The 17654-nt window shown below is 44.2% G+C and overlaps 1 protein-coding gene across 2 annotated transcripts in view; it reads right to left on the bottom strand.

The window, feature by feature from the left end:
- Positions 1-17654, bottom strand: part of LOC111260872 (claudin domain-containing protein 1) — a 42252-nt gene that overhangs the window by 11467 nt on the left and 13131 nt on the right. The window lies entirely within an intron of this gene.

Below are 17654 nucleotides of genomic sequence, written 5' to 3'. Positions count from 1 at the left end.
CCTTTAAATCACCAGCTTCATATGACGTATAGACACTTGCAGAGTATTGCTAACAACAGTAACAGATTAGGACAAAGGCAGTACGAGCGAACAAAAATACCTACCTACCTACTTCTTACTGGAATAGACCAACCGTTGCCGTAACCATTACTTGTCAATATTTGTTATACGAAAAAAACAATACGGTCATAAAGCTGATGCTTAATTAGTGTGCATGCTGTTATCAACACACACTGAGGCACACATATCCTGCATCAAGTTTGCACCGCTAAAATATCAAAAAAAATAAGCACTGAAAGTACGAGTTGCTTTTAAGTGCAAGCTACCTTACCGCCTGTTTCGCATCCTTTTATAGGACAAATTACGTTCCGTCGTTTTTATTTTTCCTGTCGTTTGATCATTCCATCCCCTTTTGCATGAAGCGATTCTTCTTTTGTTCAAGGAATTACGTCTATCGACGTGGCCGAACGTTTCGGAAACGCGTTGTTAAACAAATTTGATTATAGCATATCCGGGGAGTCCATATCTCTTCCAAACTGCGTCCATTACAAATGCTGGAAACGTTTCCACGCTGTCAACGATAATTAGATATGAAGGACCATATCACGTAGTGCAATGCCAGTCGACGATCTTTTTCGAATTACCATGCAGCTGAGCCTATCACGCGTAAGCGCTCTACCGCTTTTCTAACTCTTCGATTCGCGGAAGGGATAAACCTAATTCTGTCGAACTTCGTTCTGAAGTATCAACTTTGCTATCTAGCACTCGCGGCCGTACGACGGCTTACATAAATGTGCCCTAAATGTAAGAGAAGCCCATGCCTTTATCATTCTGTCTTTGCCATTTAATCATCGGGAAAATTAAATAGGCAGAACGGTACCAGTTGAATGCATCACTTGCTAGGCATAGCGCATCGCCCATAAAAAAGTTTTCAACTCTCTCGACCTTTTATTGCCCTTCAGTGCTTTCTATAGAATTGCACATACAAATGTTGGCTTGGTACACGAACACGAAACGGGACCACCGTCAACAACGCCGAGGTTCAATAGCACGGCGTCCGCTTCAAGCCATGATGCAAGAAACTTCTAGTGAAAAATGACGAATATTTGCTAGTGGGGGCAAAAATGTAGCTTACTTCAGTATTTACTTCTCGGCCGTCTACGTACAGGGGCCGAGGATAAATAACGGCCCCATGTGTTCCAATATAATCATTATCCCGTCCATTAGCTAGATTCAGAGTGAAGTGTAGACTGTGACTACATGTGTGTGCATCTGAGGGAGAGAGAGGATTTTAGTGGTCAAATTATAGAAAACAAGTTTTCCTTACTATTATTAAGAGTAGCATTATTATCGTCATTATATCTGTAGTGACATGTTTGCCTGTGCCAAGAATTGGCGGCCACTTCGGCCCCTATCGTCGGTCCCGCCATGACTGTTTCCGCTCTTGATACCGCTAGTAAGTGAAATTGTGTAGTTGAATATTCTATACGTTAGCGTTGAGTAAAACTCGCTGGAGAAAAACATTTGGTGAACGCCAATTCACACAAAAAGAGACGGGCATAGCAGGAAAAGTAACGGGACGCCGGCGAATCCCTTCGCGCTGACTCTGTTGTGCTTCGCTATCGTAGAGGTAGAGGTAGCAGCGACGGTTTACTTCGAACGGAAGTGAATATGAGTCAAGCCTCAAGCAGAAAAATGCCCAATAGCACTGCAACATTACCTCTGCGATAATCTAGTGTCCATCCATACCCATGTTAATAGCACTGCACGCTGGCCATTTTTCTACTAGTAGTGTTTAATTACTCACGCGAGGTAACAAGGGTAGCTCGTAAAGCACTTCCTCTTATCTGGTCGGCCAGCGGCTCTGGCAAAGAACATAGGTAAGCCGGTGCTTTAGCATACTATAATAAGATTCTTCAAGTTCCCTTTGTTCGCTCAGACCAAAGTTTATAATAAGCAATGATGGTCTTAAGTATCGATTAGTAATAACGGTCGAGAGACATAGATATCTAGTTAATTCCGATGTTGTGGCCTCTAACGAAAAATTTGATACGATTCTAGTGTGCTTCACCTTTACACACCTGTACAGTTGCATACGTAATCTGTACAATCGATAATCAGCCATATTCCTTTGGGCGTGTCCCTTATTCCTCAAATATATTAGGAATCGCTATTAATATAATGGCGCCGGCGATAGCAGCGACCCATTGTTGCACACACGATGTTACAAACTATAACATAATAATAAGATCCTTCTCATAATAGCCAATGCAAAACTCGGTTTCTTCACCATTTACTCTAGCCGAAGAACTACTGTCGAATGCCGTCTTCCGTCCCACCGCTGGCAATGAAAGGTTAGTAAGCGACTGAGCTAGTTGGGAGGTATCTAATAATACCCATATTTCTGTTATCGTTCGGGGACAAAAAAGGAAAGCGGAGCAAATTACGCTTCCCACCGAAATAACGAAAAGGACATTTTACCATTTAATCAGTAAATATCGCACATCAAATGAAATTACTCCGGCATCAGCTCTAATGTTTAATTGTACGCTCGTAGTAACAATCCTATTGCTGAAGCTAGCGCTACCTAGTACAACAGGTGCTCATAATTCACTCGTTCACCTCGAAAACCTAGTTCTCACCAGCTGTTATGTAACGCTTTTCAGTTGTCTTCTCCTCCCTGCGTGCGTTTTGTTTTTACGGTCACCCCCAAACTCGTATTGTGTTTGTCTCTCTCGCTCTGTACACAATGGACATCAATAGCATAGCTCCCAACATGTTTACACGCCTGTAGATACCCGCGTGGCTTCGGGTTGAATCGGCGGCCGTCAGTCCATTTTGCGTGTAGCAGCACCCAGCTGGGAGAACCAATAACAACTATCACTGTCTTTATTATTGAACAAGTGGCCCTGGTCTCTTGGTGAATCGACCGATTAGCCAGTCCGATATGGCCTGGATGTTATCCAGCTGGCGTCAGGCCAAACGATGGACGACCGTGGACAGTGGCGATACGATTAGCTCCTGCGACAGGTCACTGCTGCCGTGGACGTCGCTGTCGGTAGGGCCGAATAATTCGATGTGACGCTACGCACTGTTGCTATTGAATCAGTCGAACGACCACTGAAGCTTCCTTCCGTTTTCAACGTTACGACGAGCTGTCCGCCAACGGCTGGACAGACGAATAAAGGGGCTACAATGATGGCGTGACGGCAGTAGCTATGACGCTAAACTTGATCTGCTTTGGTCAGAGGGGTTCTTGTGAAAGATATAGCTGGTTTTGCTGCTACAGCCAGCGCTGGTACTCACTGATAGCGTTGCATCAGCGCAGATGGTGGACGCCGCCAAGTCATATAATAACAGCTGCAACGTATATAAACATTGCGCTACACAGATAATAGTATATCTAATACATAAAGGCAAGAATAAGTAGTGAGCTAAATATGTAGGTATTCACCGAACAGGAAATATGTAACATAATAATTTTACAGCTCAAATTTTCCTAGCATTGTTGCTTTCACAAATGTGCGGTAATAGCAGTCGTTAGATGGCATCACATTTATTCAGCTCTGAGCTCTTCCTCACAAGGTATGAATACCTTGTCAGGAAGAGCTCAGAGAACGTTCATACCCTAACGAGCATCCCTTACAGAGTGATACTCATCACTCCATAGAGCGCATGGCTCGGAAGAGCCAGCCAAGTCATCACTGTTAATTCAGCTTACTAACTCGCGACGATAAAGGTTTCCAGCAAAGTACTCCAGTTTAATACAATTTCAATTGAATATAACTGACACCAACGCAAAATTAGCACTGCGTTATCTGGCCACGCTTCCGTTGTTTTCACCATGCAACACCGTCCCTCTTTAAGTATGTCAGTGCATGGATAATATTATAACTCTAACTTTAATAGGATGCGAATACATACTTGTACCAAGTGTCTCGGCCGAGTGACCGACCGGCCGGCCGCTTACTAATTTATTCGCTGACTAATGAAACAATCGTTTAGCCCTGATCAGGCTATCGCAGAGAAGGCATCCTGTCCACAGGATTTTTCACATAAGGCCATGACAGAAATATTTGGTGCCTCCACGATCTTGTCCGATCTCTATTTACAGTCTACCACGGCTGCTGTTGGCTCGTTGCTTCCCGCGTCATTTAACAAAAATTGACGTGTGTTGTCATTCCTCCCGTCATGCTGCCCTTTTCCTGTAAACATCTCCTCTGTGTATGCGGTTCCCTCTGTCGTCGTAGTAGCCGTCACCCTCATGGTTAGCACTTGGCAGAAAGGGTTCGCCGAAGCAGCCAACCACGGCTCAGAGTCAGGGACTCGGTTCCGGGCTCTGGCCTTTCGGCGTTTGGCCTGTTGGCGTAGTTGAGGTAGCAGTTCAACTGTCGTCCCGGGTACTGCCCCGGTCCCCTCCGGCGCCGGTCCCCCACGGGCTTCCTTTTTCTTTCGGTCTTCTTTGTTCCTTCGTTATTTCGGTTCGTCGTCGACGTCGGCCGCTGTTTTTATCGTCCTGGTGTCGTTCCTGCTGCGCATCTTTGATGGGGTGGCGTTGGCTAGTGCTTAAAGCTCAACACAGCTTCGCTTTCTACCAACAGCCGCCGTATTCCTTCGCTGTTGGCTAGACTTGCCGTCGATAAAAAGCAAGCTTGCGCCCGCTGCAGCCATGCGTACATATGTACTGCAGCTCAGTCAGCTGACAGCCATATCCAATACACACGCGCACGCTTGCGTACAAGCTTACGTGGGTTCTTCGGTGAACGTCAATTCTTCACTTACCGTTCCGGTGGCAACAGCTATCATCACTGTCGAAGTATTGTTACTTCTGCTGGTGTGCACTTACCTCTGCTACAGTTCTACCGCACCGTCGCGTCAGCCATTCTCTATGTGGGTCATTCCAGCAGACGACGGCAGCAGCCATTAGACGGCGGCGTTAAATCTTCAGGAGTCGTCTTTTCGATGTTTAAGCTCTTGCCACCAACTAAACTTTCTTGGGATTCGGTGTTGTCGTTGTGGTCATCGTTTCGTTATAGCTTGCCTGTTCTTGTCGAGCGAAGCGGGAAGGACCACATCTCAGCTTGTTGCAGCACATGCTGGCGTTAGCAGTGCACAGCGGTAAGAAAGAGCCAACGTTACTCCGATTTTCGCACTTCTTTTCGGCGTTTCATACGACCCCTGCAGCTCTCGAGTAGGCTGACGAGTGGAGGAAACTCGCGGCAGTTAACGCCTACATTGGCTCTGGCAGAGGATGCCAGAGCTTGCCATTGCCGACCACGCTTAATTGCTTTGGAGCGCTACTTGACAGCAGGACCAGGGGAAAGATTAGGGAGACAAAGGACAATTCTGAGTTGACCAATCAACAACTAGAACGGCCCAACCGATCGTTCTATAGGGTTGGCGCGCACAGACTCGCGTCTCACCTCGGCGGTTCTGGGACTACGGGGAATTGTACAACTTTGCTGCCGCAGCTGCGAGCTCCAGCTTACTGGCAGTCCGTGTGCGATAATTCGATGCCAGCTTTCTTCTACGCCTGGTCTTAACGTTATGGCCGGTCCTTTCAGCAATGACGTCGTCAACAACTACTAGCATCGAACGCTGCAGCGATAGCAGCTCGTTCCGCCAATTTGCCAATATGACTGCTTCTACAAAGAACATTGCGATTCTTCTGCATGACGCGTGCATTGTAGGGCTAAGAGGCAAACCAATGCACGACGTGACTAACGCACTTTGCCACCACCGAAAAATCGCGATAAAAGTGATGGCGCTGGTCTGCGATGATTTCATCGATTTTGGCTGTTTGCTGTTGTTCTGCTCCAGTTTCGACGTTAAATTACCCGTTTGCATCTCGACCATTTCGTTAGGTCATCGGTTGAAGCTTCGTTGGCGGTGGTTCTTCGAAGACAATACGCAAAGAGTTGATGTCATTTTCGGCTACTTCAGCTCGTTCTGTTATGCTTTCCTGTTTGGCTCAGCTTATTAGTCTCTTCTTGTTGATCTTCCATGAAGAGTGGTGACTAGCCAGACGTTTCCCCCATATCTATTGCTATTGCCGGTTCTCTTGGTAAAAACCGCAGGAACGTCACCTTTGCAAGTATCTCGCTTGTCTTCAAGTCTAATTTTTATAACCGAGTAGAACTTTGCGAATGGCAGAAAGGTATACAGCGGACGTCGCGGAAAAACGTGGACCACATCAGCGGGTGATGAGTGTTAGATGACGGCGTATCGCTCTATCGATAGGGTGAATGACAAAAACAAGAGAAGGCGGCAGCGGCAGTTCGAGTAGTCGCATCGGCACTCTCCTACAATCACGAACCGTGCGCAATATCTTTCTACTTTTCTTAGCATCAGCCGTAACCATAATATTAATAATAGTAACAATCGTTGTTAACCGCGACAGCAGCAGTGGCCTTAACGGAAGCTTTACCATCCTTCTTTATCGGCAATGTTGTATAAATTGCTGAATGTCGACATAACAACACCGGCAACAAATATCATAGCGGCATTAGCATTACATTTCTATCATCTCTTACTATTGTTAACGACATCCGGACAACATACACGTAATGTCCATACGCATCAAGGTAGCAAGCAAGACTATTACCGCCGCTTCGAGCCGTTTCCGGATAGCCATTCATTTGACTCGACGATCTACATCTGTACGCGTCCTCGTCTACCGTAGTCACTAAAAACTTCCCTTTTTATAAAATTTATTCGCTAAATGCTAATCGGCCCAAAAAGTCTATCGACATCTTTTGGGCTCTTTGAACACCTTATATTGGTGTTCGCCATTGTTGTTGACACTTCAACGACGGCAACAATAACGCAGGAAAAACGGGTACCGCACCTTCTGCAAATATGATTTCCACAAGCCTACCAAATTAGCAGTGACACAATTTAATAACATCACGCCACGCGGTGATACAACTTCGCAACAAAGGCCACCGGCGCAAAAGTTTCCCTTCAACGAATTACGGACAAATGGGTACTAAAAACACCGTGAAAATTGCTTTAGATAAATACTTGCGCTACCCAAAGCCGCTGCCGCTGACCCCATTAGCGATACTGCTTCTGCGAAACGATGGAATTTCGAGCGACTCGCCGATTTCGCCTAACCCTTGACCGCCAGCTTCTAGACTCTGTCAATCCATCGACCAAGAACGAGAAAGGTTATCGAATGAACGCTAAACCGTATACATTTACATTACGAGCAGCGACTAAGCGTTAACTCGTCGTCGCGTTCACTCAGCGTTGTAGTAGTAGTTACATGAGTTCACAGATTGAGACAATCGAAATTGGCCTCTTTATATCTCTTTACACTTTTCGACACTTATCCCAGTGATCAAGCCTCCGTATGTAGGGGCAAAGCTCGACCGGTGTTGAAATCGAGGTCTCATCGTTGGAACAACGATACCAGCAGCCACGACTCGAACTGCAGAATAATCACAAAAAAAATAGCGCCATCTTGAATATGCTATACACGTCTTCATACCCATACACAATTACGGACGGAAACAAACGAGCGAATAGGCTACCAACTATCACCTTGCATACCTTTACATACATACATACATACATACATACATACGTGCTTCAACATATAGTAGGAGTATGTTAAAAATGCGCCAAAGCAGTTGTCCTATCTGATCGGATCTCTGCCGTCTGCTTCCCAACGGCTACTAATGAGTGCCAAAGCAGGCCAACAATCCTCTCTGAAAGGCGCCCGGTTCACAGCGCAACCCCGGTATTCTGGATGCTGATAGTTGTGTGGTGCGGGAGATGGCTGTTGCTGAAGGCACTGGGGGAGGGCATAGGGATCGCCGCAGTGACGATGAAAAATTGTAACACTTAACGAGAAAGAGGACTTTCATAGATTGTTCCCTCCTCTATGGACTTCCATCGGCCATCTAACTTACTTAATAACTGCAGCGAATTCTGCTACACGTACGCCGTCTAAGGCTACACGACGGAGCGAATGCACAGACCCGTCTCTGTATATGTGTGTATATGCGTGTGTGTATGTGTAGTAGTCAGTATAAAGATGTTCATGTGCGGTTGTGGGAGAATTGGCCAATAGTGCAACGATGGAACTACGATTACGATGGCTGACAGGGCCGAGTCATCCGAAATGCGAAGCTGTTGCAGCTTCTGAGAGATTCTCACGTTAGCAAGGGGTTTTCAGAAGCGGCAGCTGGTGTTGCCGCCTGGACTGTTAGTAAAGCAGCCATGAATGGCACTGAACGCTTCAATATGGTTAATGGGCTGTTGTTGTATGGGGCACAGCTTTTACGGAATGATGTGGGGGTGTCTGTGAATGACGTTTGATGGGCCATATCTATGTTGGTCATCTTACTGTGCGATGGGGCATTTCATTTTTATTACGACCGCCATTATTTTTCTGCTATGTTTGTTTGTTTAGGTGTGTGTGTGTGTGTGTGTGTTTTTATACAGTTATTTACGTTGTGTTATCTTTCCTCAACTAACGACCCGGAATGGTCACCGTCTAGATCAAGATTTTGACAGGCTTCCCAGGCAAACGGTTAATGGGATACTTATACGGTTAATAATAACAGTAAGGGCAATACGTTGGTATTCAGAGGATTCGTCACTAGTTTGTACAGGATATCGAGCTCGTCAATCCTTAATGCACTATTGTTTGAGTAACAATTTAGTAACATATTGTATAATACATCAGAGTAGCCTCTGAAGGAGTAAGAAACGTTCTAGTAATCTGATTTGGGTGGTAACATTGCTTAACAAGTTGGCAGGCTATTTTTGGCCAAATATATTTTTAATCGAACAGCTATATGCGAGTAGAGGAAATTGCTTAGCTAAGCGGTTTAAAAGCATGTACCATATAGGTGAGAGATAGGGTATATATGTTTTTTAACTGTACATGTAGTTCGATGGAGACCTGTCTTGATTGTACCACAGGCAGATTGGGTCTTGATGCTTAAATTGTTCATATCTGAGCTGAACAAAAAGGCGCAAATCAACCGCGCCACAACAAGTTGCGTAATCTATTGTATCCTCTATGAAGCTTGTGCATTCATACTAGCTGCAAGTTGCTGGAAACTTTTTTGGAACTTTTCCTTGCTGTCCTCAATCCAGATCTGATTTGAAATTGAGTAAACGAAAGACTTACGAAAGATAAGCAGAACAGAACGATGCAATAGTCCAGCAATATTTTCACTACGATCCAACTTTACGTGAGTAATACACGATTGTGATGAAGCTCAAAGCCGGCTGGGTTTATTCTACAGATGGATGTACCTCCGAAAACTGCAAACCCACCTCAGTATCCAAATGTTCAGTGAATTAAGGTTTTATTTTGTTTTGTATCGTATTAACATGGGTGGTCGCTATACAATGTGTCGCAGATATGACGGATCTTCTTCGCTAGTATCTTGCAGCTAGAATGAAATTGTCTAGAGATAATTGAGATAAATGCTATCATGATGAGGTAATTTCTTTATGAGTTTCCAGCCATTTAACAGAACAGATAAAGTTGAATTGTTTAGTAATTAGTACTTTAGCTTAGACAACTAACGTTTACTTACTACGTATGTAGCAGGAAGAACCTGGTTTCGATAGTGACTCGTATTTTGTAATGGGTAAAAAATCTAGTCTATCGATTGGTCATGTATTTATTACAACTTGGGTATTCTTCAGAAAACTAGGAACTAATAATAGCTAGTAACAATTATAATATAATCGAGCAGAAACCTAAACTCGCAGCCGCGGTCACGTATAGTCTCAGGTCATAATCCTGCAACTGTCGAAAAATTCTACATGACAAATTACGCGCCAACTTGTGAATTTATCCTTCAGTCAGGGGTGGATTGACAGGCGAACGTTTACTTAGAGGTGTTTATATGTGGTGACTACCTCTGAATAGCTTCTGGCCGTGCGTCCGACTTAGTCGCCCGAACGGGGCTTGGCCAACGTACAGGACGCTGAACCTGTTACATAAAATTAGAAACTTTCTATTATGAGAAGCATGAAACGAAATCACGAGAAAAAAATCACCACAACTACAGAAGCCAGAGACTGCTGATGGCTTTAGTTTCGGCTAAAGCATACGTCTCATTGTACTACTGTATAACAGCCAACAAGCGAATCAGTCAGTGAAGATTGAGTGAGCGGGTGATTAGAAGTAGATCCAATTAATACGGTTTTATAGACGCGAACGGCTACGGGGGGTAACTGCTGTAGGTAGCGTCGAACCGCTTTCGGGATGAAGATACGAAAACGTTACAGCGCGAGACGTTCCGTGGCCTACGCCACCGTACGCTATGGGAAAAAAAAGTCGATATTTGAAAAGCTAGCAATAATTCACTATAATTAATTTCTTAGATTACGCACTATATTACAGATAAAGTTATTCAACCAACCCAAAAGAGAAGAACTGAATTAAAAGGATGCTTGTAAAAATAGGCACACTTTGTTCTAAAAAAGCCAACTTTTATTTTTCCCCGTTTCTGCTTAATCTTATTTGTGGTTCATGTTCATTGATCTCATTCCGTTTACACTACCGACACCGAAACGCATGCGGCCGCGTTCACTTTATACTACTTCCTGGTTCAATTAATAAGGAAAATTCTGCTTATGGCACAAAATAAGCATCGCCTTAAAGTCGAATACTTAATTTCACATGAGTTGCCATTGGTCGATCCATGATTGCATTGCCAAAGCGCAAAAAAAACACCGTAAAAAAGTATATCCGCAAGATAATCTCATTATTCAGCCATTTTAGCTCTCTCTCTCTCGCATTCGGCTTTCGCGTTTGTACAAATCAGTCTCTTCCTGGTTGTCTCAAAGGGTCAATAGTTTGTTAAGGTACTTCCAGTTAGATACGTGCTGCCTGGCAGGCACTCCTGCAGGCCCAAGCAACCTGCAAGTCATATCGACATTAAGCTTACTCCGAAGATTTACAACGTTTATTGGAATTAAAGAAATAGCGTTCGCAATCCTGTCACGAACTATTTTTCGCCATTGATTGACGGCAGTAACGCAATCCCCTCTGTGATCATTGTCGCTCAACCATACAGTCCGGCAGGGCGTTGGGATGGATAGCTCGATTGTTCGCTGGAGGCATGCCGATCGTGTCCGACGTTTACGCGAAATAAGTAATTTCTTTATAGTGTGTAGAAACCGTAAGTGTCAGTGGGCGGGGGAGGTGAAGCTTATGCCCGCCTCATCAAGCCCTATTACGATCCCCGGGGCATCGGATACCCTATCGGGCCATCGGCACCATCAGCAGTTAAGCAGAATCGAAGCAGACTTTCCTTATTATGACGCTATCGTTGGCTGGACAATCCTTTTGAAAAGGTTACCCCAGCTCACTTCTCCTATCATGACGGCACCGTGGTCGACACTCGTATAGCAATATACTTCGAATATGACTAATGCTGATAGTTCACTACTGATGGGCACCGACAAGTGGTTCGGAAACCGCAACAGCAGTGGCGATTACGGCTGCAGTCATTTAAGGTAGCTGGATCATATTGCCAGGAATCTGTCATTCTGATATATTAACAACGACGACTTCGGCTGCCATTGCTATTGCTACTGTTATTATTGATGCTGACAGACACAGCAGGTGCTGTGCAGTGCTATAGTCAGTTGATGTCGGTTTACTTTACCGGCGTTCGACTGCTGGCATTGGTATGATTTCGAAGAAAAGCAATCCTTCGCAACTTCGACAGTAGTCTGACTGAAGGTCGAAGACCAGTGCGACGCGGCAACGGCAGCTGTTGGAGGACCTAGCAGAAGTCACAACAAAAGGTCTGATGACCCTTGTATCAATGATGTCGTCGTCCAAATGGGCATAGTGGCAACGGTCTGCTGATAAAGAGACAAAAGTCTGCTACAAGTCATATTCGTGCGCGTCCTACGTGGGGTCGTTTGACGTCGCGCTCTGTTGCTGCCCTTAGCTCAACACCAGCATTTGACACCCCCGCCGTTAGTCCTCTCCCCCTGCTTAGGCCCCAACTATCCTACCATTCAACGTCGATGTTGTCCCCACTGCCAGCTATAGGAGCGCGAACGGACTGTTTTATTCCGTCACTGCCGTTGCTTTGTGATGAAAATCAATCCAATCACGCGCTGTCCATCGTGTGTCCATTCGCAAGCCGCATTAGTACATGGTCGCCAATATGGCCCAGATCCAAACACGTTAATCGACAGACAGCATAGCACAGCTGGGTTACGGTGCGCAGATAGTCGCCAGACGCCCAAACGCCGGCCGGCGAAAGATTCATTAGTTGTCACAAACAGAGGCTTATGAGAAAGTTACGGTCGAACAAGCGAACTTAACTAACAATTTTGCCACAGCCCAACTTCAAGGCCAGAATAAAAAAGCAACCGGTTCTCAACGCAAGATAAAAAAAAAGACGACCTCTGCGGACATTTGCAGTTTAGGTCAGCTTCCTACGCCTGTCGGCCTGACGATGTGTTCGTAACTTAATTGTACACCTATAACTGTCTATCTATTATTGTAAAAACGTACTTCTGTTAACCAGATTTGTCCGGATCTATTCTTTTTTCGAATGGAACACCACCACCTGATTGTACACAAAGAAAGAAAGTTTTCTTTCCTTTTCTCACTTCGACTTCATTGTTTACCCTATGGTCTTTAAATGGTCGTAGTACGAATCCAGCGCTCGACCGGTACGTTGTTGTTTCAGCTGGAAGCACATCGTCTATACACACAGGTTTCGTAACATGGCCGAACACGTAAATACGTCGATCTGCGTATATTAACTATGACATCACACGTCGTCTCAAAGCACGCCTCGTACAGATCGGGTGTGTTGCGAGGCAGGAGACATTATGTGAATGAAATGAGGTTGACTACCATATCATAGGTAAAACTAGTTCGCTAGTTATGTGCTGTTAGTCGATACCAACTTGTTAGACAACTCATTAACAAACGACTGAGACCTGAAGATCATGGAGCACAAAAATTGAACTATCTGATTGACAAATCGTGTTGGCTTCAGCCTTGACAACAAAAGCAGGTGAAATCCGCTAATTTAAGAAAAAAAAAAGCTTTCAAAGGGGTTATACTTTTGGGTTTTCAATGATATTCTAGTATCACGCGTAGTATGTTTGTTATGTATGAATAGCGGCGCTCTCTGAATCAGAACCTTACAGACGATATGGAGCAGTCGAAACCTTCGATCGAAGAATCGATGTGTCTTCTGTCCACTGGCTAGGGTAGATTACACTTTAAGAAGATAATACACAAATTACCAATGTACTCTCTGTGTATTATTTTCAAATTGAGTTGCGATATTTTTTCTAAAAGGTATGAGGTATTAGCCTTCTGTTTTGCGACGTCTGCAAGGCCGGTAATTGGCTTACAAGGGTAGACGCGCCTTTGCGGCCACGTTTGAATAGGCTTCTTTATGAATATCATGTGTTATATATGGCGGTGTACATGTCTTAGAACTGTGAGAAAATGATACGAATTGTACTTCGTTTGTTGGCAGTTTTAATTTATATTATCGTTTGGGTTTGATACTTGGTCGGTCAAGCGTATTATTCTGTCCACCTTGTAAAGGCGGCGGGTGAGCTTAATGCTAGAAAAAAAAAAAGCCTTCGGTTTATAAAGATGTCGGCAGGCTCAAATCCAGCTAAAACAAGTCCCTAAATTCCTGCAATAGTTGATAAAGCCTGATATAATTGGTGCGTTTATGCGTCTAGCATATTATCCCGTATTTATGCCCAACGCACCCGGCCAGCGTGAAATTACTAGATACTTTTACCATCTATTCACAGATATTTAACCATTGCTAATGAGCGTACATGCTGGGCACCTTCCGTACCCATGCCAGCCATTCAATCGGGTTCCCAGCAGAATGAAATCACATACACACAGAAATATATAGTAGGACAGGGTACCGTTCGAAAATGGTTCGTGTTACGAGTTGTGCTATAAGCGGAACTTGTTCGTTTCATTTGACGTCGATCCTTTTGCCTGTTCTTTTGATGGCTCCGTCTCGATTTCTGTCCATCTGTGAAATAAAACGGTCCGACCGGAAGCGCCAACTAACGGTTACAACAACAGCAGCAAAAGAAGCAGCTGGCCGATACTACAACCGTTAAAAGAAGGCCTCCACGGTTTAATGCTGGTCCGAGTCATCGCGTTGTTACTTAATGCAGTATTACCTGTTATTGCTGTTTTATTGTAAATGGTATAGAAGTCGTAGTGGCCTTAGGCAAACCGGGCCCTTTCCTCGCCTGTTTCTTTTTTCGCCGATACAGTCAGCAGGACAACGGCCATCACTATCACCTTAACTACAATATCACAGAGAGAAAAAGTTCTTTCCAGCAGTTGTTTCGCTGCTGCTGTCACTGACGTCCAATCGCTTGAATGTTTAATGCGATTGTATTCATTATCTCTCGCTGGCCGTTCTGCTTATTTCATTCATGTCCTGCTAGAAGTTAGTCGTCGACTCGAGAGAGATTCAGGCCTATTTCAATTTGTCGTGTATCAAAATCAATGTAGAAGCAGCCTACCTAGCGCAGCTATTGTAGTCAATAAACTGAGTTAGCATCTTTGGCAAACAGGACCAATGTGCCCCTTTGCACAGATCGAGATGTTGCGGTAGGTCGAATGGGAATATGGTTGATTTCTACTTAGGTCAAAATTTTTAGGGGTTTTATTGATCTACTAGCTCACTATTTGTTGCTTTGAATAATTTATTCGCGTCTTAATTTTGAATTATTAGTCGTGCGATTAAGGTAATCATCGAACTTTTATACAAACGTATAAGTTACAAAATCCGAAACAAAAAAAAGTCTGATCAGTTACGAACAACGAAGGGGCAGGCAGCACCTTAGCTCAAAATCGGCGTACAGCTTTTTTACTTTTGGCTAACACCTTCTTCAGTTACAGGACGTTTTGCTAGAACAGTCAAAAATATAAGCACGCATTCGGGAAAACTTAGGAGGATGCAGTAACGGTAAGAGGCCAAGCAGAAGGACAGAGCGAATTTCCCTATAGCAAGCTACGATAATAAGGTGGATCCAATCGAGTGCAACAATAACAGTTTAGTGAAAATATAAATAGGAAGAGAAGACAGTTAGCACAGCATATAACATAACATAGATATCTCGCCGACATAAAAGAGGTCTGTTTCTTTAATATAACATTGAGTTTTTTTCTACTATTCTTTAAGTACATGCGGGGCACACGTGCCCTAAAGCCTTACGCAGGTCGATCAGACTCCTTCGAACCAACTAGATATCAGTTAGTTCGTATTTATTAGAGTTGTGTTCCAACTTTTATTCGCACAGAACCCTATCACAGTACGAAATAGCGCACTAAGAACACCGAACCGGTGACAATAAATAAACGATTATACAGTGATTCGGCAACAGCGAAATAACAGCCCTAGGACCGTCCATGTTTCGAGTTTTAGCTTTCTCTGTGTGACACGACGTCGTCTAGGCGTCGCTCTGCATCCTCGCGCTACAGTGTGCAATACGCACGCTGAGAGTCCTAGTATCCTTATTATTAATAGCTAGAAAGGAATAAAGTCGAGATGGAATCATTCATTCATCAGCGACAGTATTGCGTTGACGAAGTCATCATCGGTATGACTTTTCATTCTACCATATTTCCATTTCATTGACGTGTCAGGTGCACACATGTACATATGCGTCTTGTATGTACGCCATGATAACTGAGTATCGACAGAAAAGCACACAAGAACGTTTTTCGAAGTTATGATCTCTTTGGTAGAAGGCAAGAAATATACCCCAGATAAAGAGCTGTAATAATGTTTGTAATATTAATGCATTCAACATTGGCAGCGTTGCGGCAAAAAAAATAAATACAAATAAGCAAACGTGGCAAAAACAGTGATGTCCTCTTTTGCATTTCTCGAAAGACGTTCATTGTTCTGTTTCGACATGACGGGACCGCACAAAAGGGTCAGCTTGTTTTGCAGCGTGGCCGTTTCACCGAGACTGGTCACGATACTGCGTGCGTTTAGCTTAGCGGGAGGCTTTTCTTCTTCGTTTACGAGTAGCTCGTGGGCGCAGCGCGGAGGATTTCTGATCCATAGTTTTTGTATAGTGATGCATTATTACTGTGCGGCAAACGGCCCGACGGCAGAGGAGCCCCCGCGTAAAAATACGTGACCAGCAGCAACAGCTGTGCACACATCGTACTAGAGATAAGAACAGTTCCCAACGGATAGCTAGGCGTATCACTGTCCGCGTGTTATCACCGCGTGTTATTCGCGTTTCTGTCACTGGCCGATTGCCTGGCCAGAAAGGCTAGCGAACGTAAATTAGCGCAGGACATTTAGAATGGCTGATCCGACGATAAAGCGGTGGAGTACAAGTGAAGATGTTGCTTTTTCCGTCGATACTATGGCGGCTGTCGGTGGTTGAAAGGGAATGGGTTTTTTGAAGGTGGCACGATTAGCCGAAACTTCTGTAGAATAGAATTGACGCAACGTTGAATGCAACTTGAAACTTGTATGATGTGTTTGGTACGGTTCGAGACGTGTAGAATCGACATTTTGTTGTTACCATACACGAACATGTGTTAATCATTTCGACCGCGCATGCTTGAGCAAGCAGATCATATGGTACCCCGCCCACTGAGGTCAAAGCGCATGCGGAGCGTTACATTTATCCACGCTGTAAATATTAGAAGAGGATCAACTATGTAGAATTACCAAGACACATTTTAACACGTAACTTCTGGTGACGTACTGAGCCAGACTCGTTTGTGTTGCAGTATGGTAAAGTTCGTATCACAGAGTGTAAACTTCAAGTAGGGCTAACATTTATTACGACAGGTTATGGGAATGACGACTACCCCACCCTCGGTACGGTTTATCGCAGTGTGTAAGTGATGGACGATGAAACGCTCGAAGACTAAACCGGCGCCTTCTGCTGGTGTCTTCTTCATCTTCTGTACAGCCCACCATAAAAATAAAGTGACTCTGCCATACGCCAGACATTGGCCTGAATTCCAACGACGGAGAAGGCAAAACCGTACAACATGGTGCTAGCACCACCGCGTACATCATCTGCCAGTTGCAGTTCATAAAGGGCTATTACTACGACAACGAATGGTAACCTTCCACGATTTAGCGCGAAAGCCCTCAGCTGAGCACGTGCAAGTCATAGAATACGGCGGTTTATTCAAAATACTGCAGAAAGTTGACATCTGGTCTTTACGCTGAGGACAAAAGTCAAATCGATTTCAGCTTGCTGGATACTAACAAACAATAATTTGCTATCCATAGTTAATACGCTTGTTCGTCGTATACCATAACCAATGTACAAACTAGCAGATCCAAATTTTTTTTCTAAACAATGCTTTCGTCGCAGTATTATGTGGCAGACAAACAAACAAGCAATGACAGGACAATGAACGAATTAACGTTTCTCGTTAGCTAGTATCTTTCATTTCTACAACCTAACATTATGTTTTTCGCGAAGACCCTAGCATGTGTTTAAATCAGCTTACGTCACATGAAATTTTTGCATAATCATAATTGTGAGGTGAATTCGTCTTCAGCGGCTTCATCTACAACTGTTTAGTCCGTTAACCGCCACATGTTATTAGATTTAAAATTGGCCACTGAGCTTCTCCGCAAAATAGACGGATCTATAAGCATATA

This window comes from Varroa jacobsoni, unplaced genomic scaffold (genome assembly GCF_002532875.2).
Source record: "Varroa jacobsoni isolate VJ856 unplaced genomic scaffold, vjacob_1.0 scaffold_486, whole genome shotgun sequence".
NCBI classification, from domain to species: domain Eukaryota; kingdom Metazoa; phylum Arthropoda; class Arachnida; order Mesostigmata; family Varroidae; genus Varroa; species Varroa jacobsoni.
Note: the sequence above shows the minus strand (reverse complement) of the source record. Positions and strands in the feature narration are given on the sequence as shown.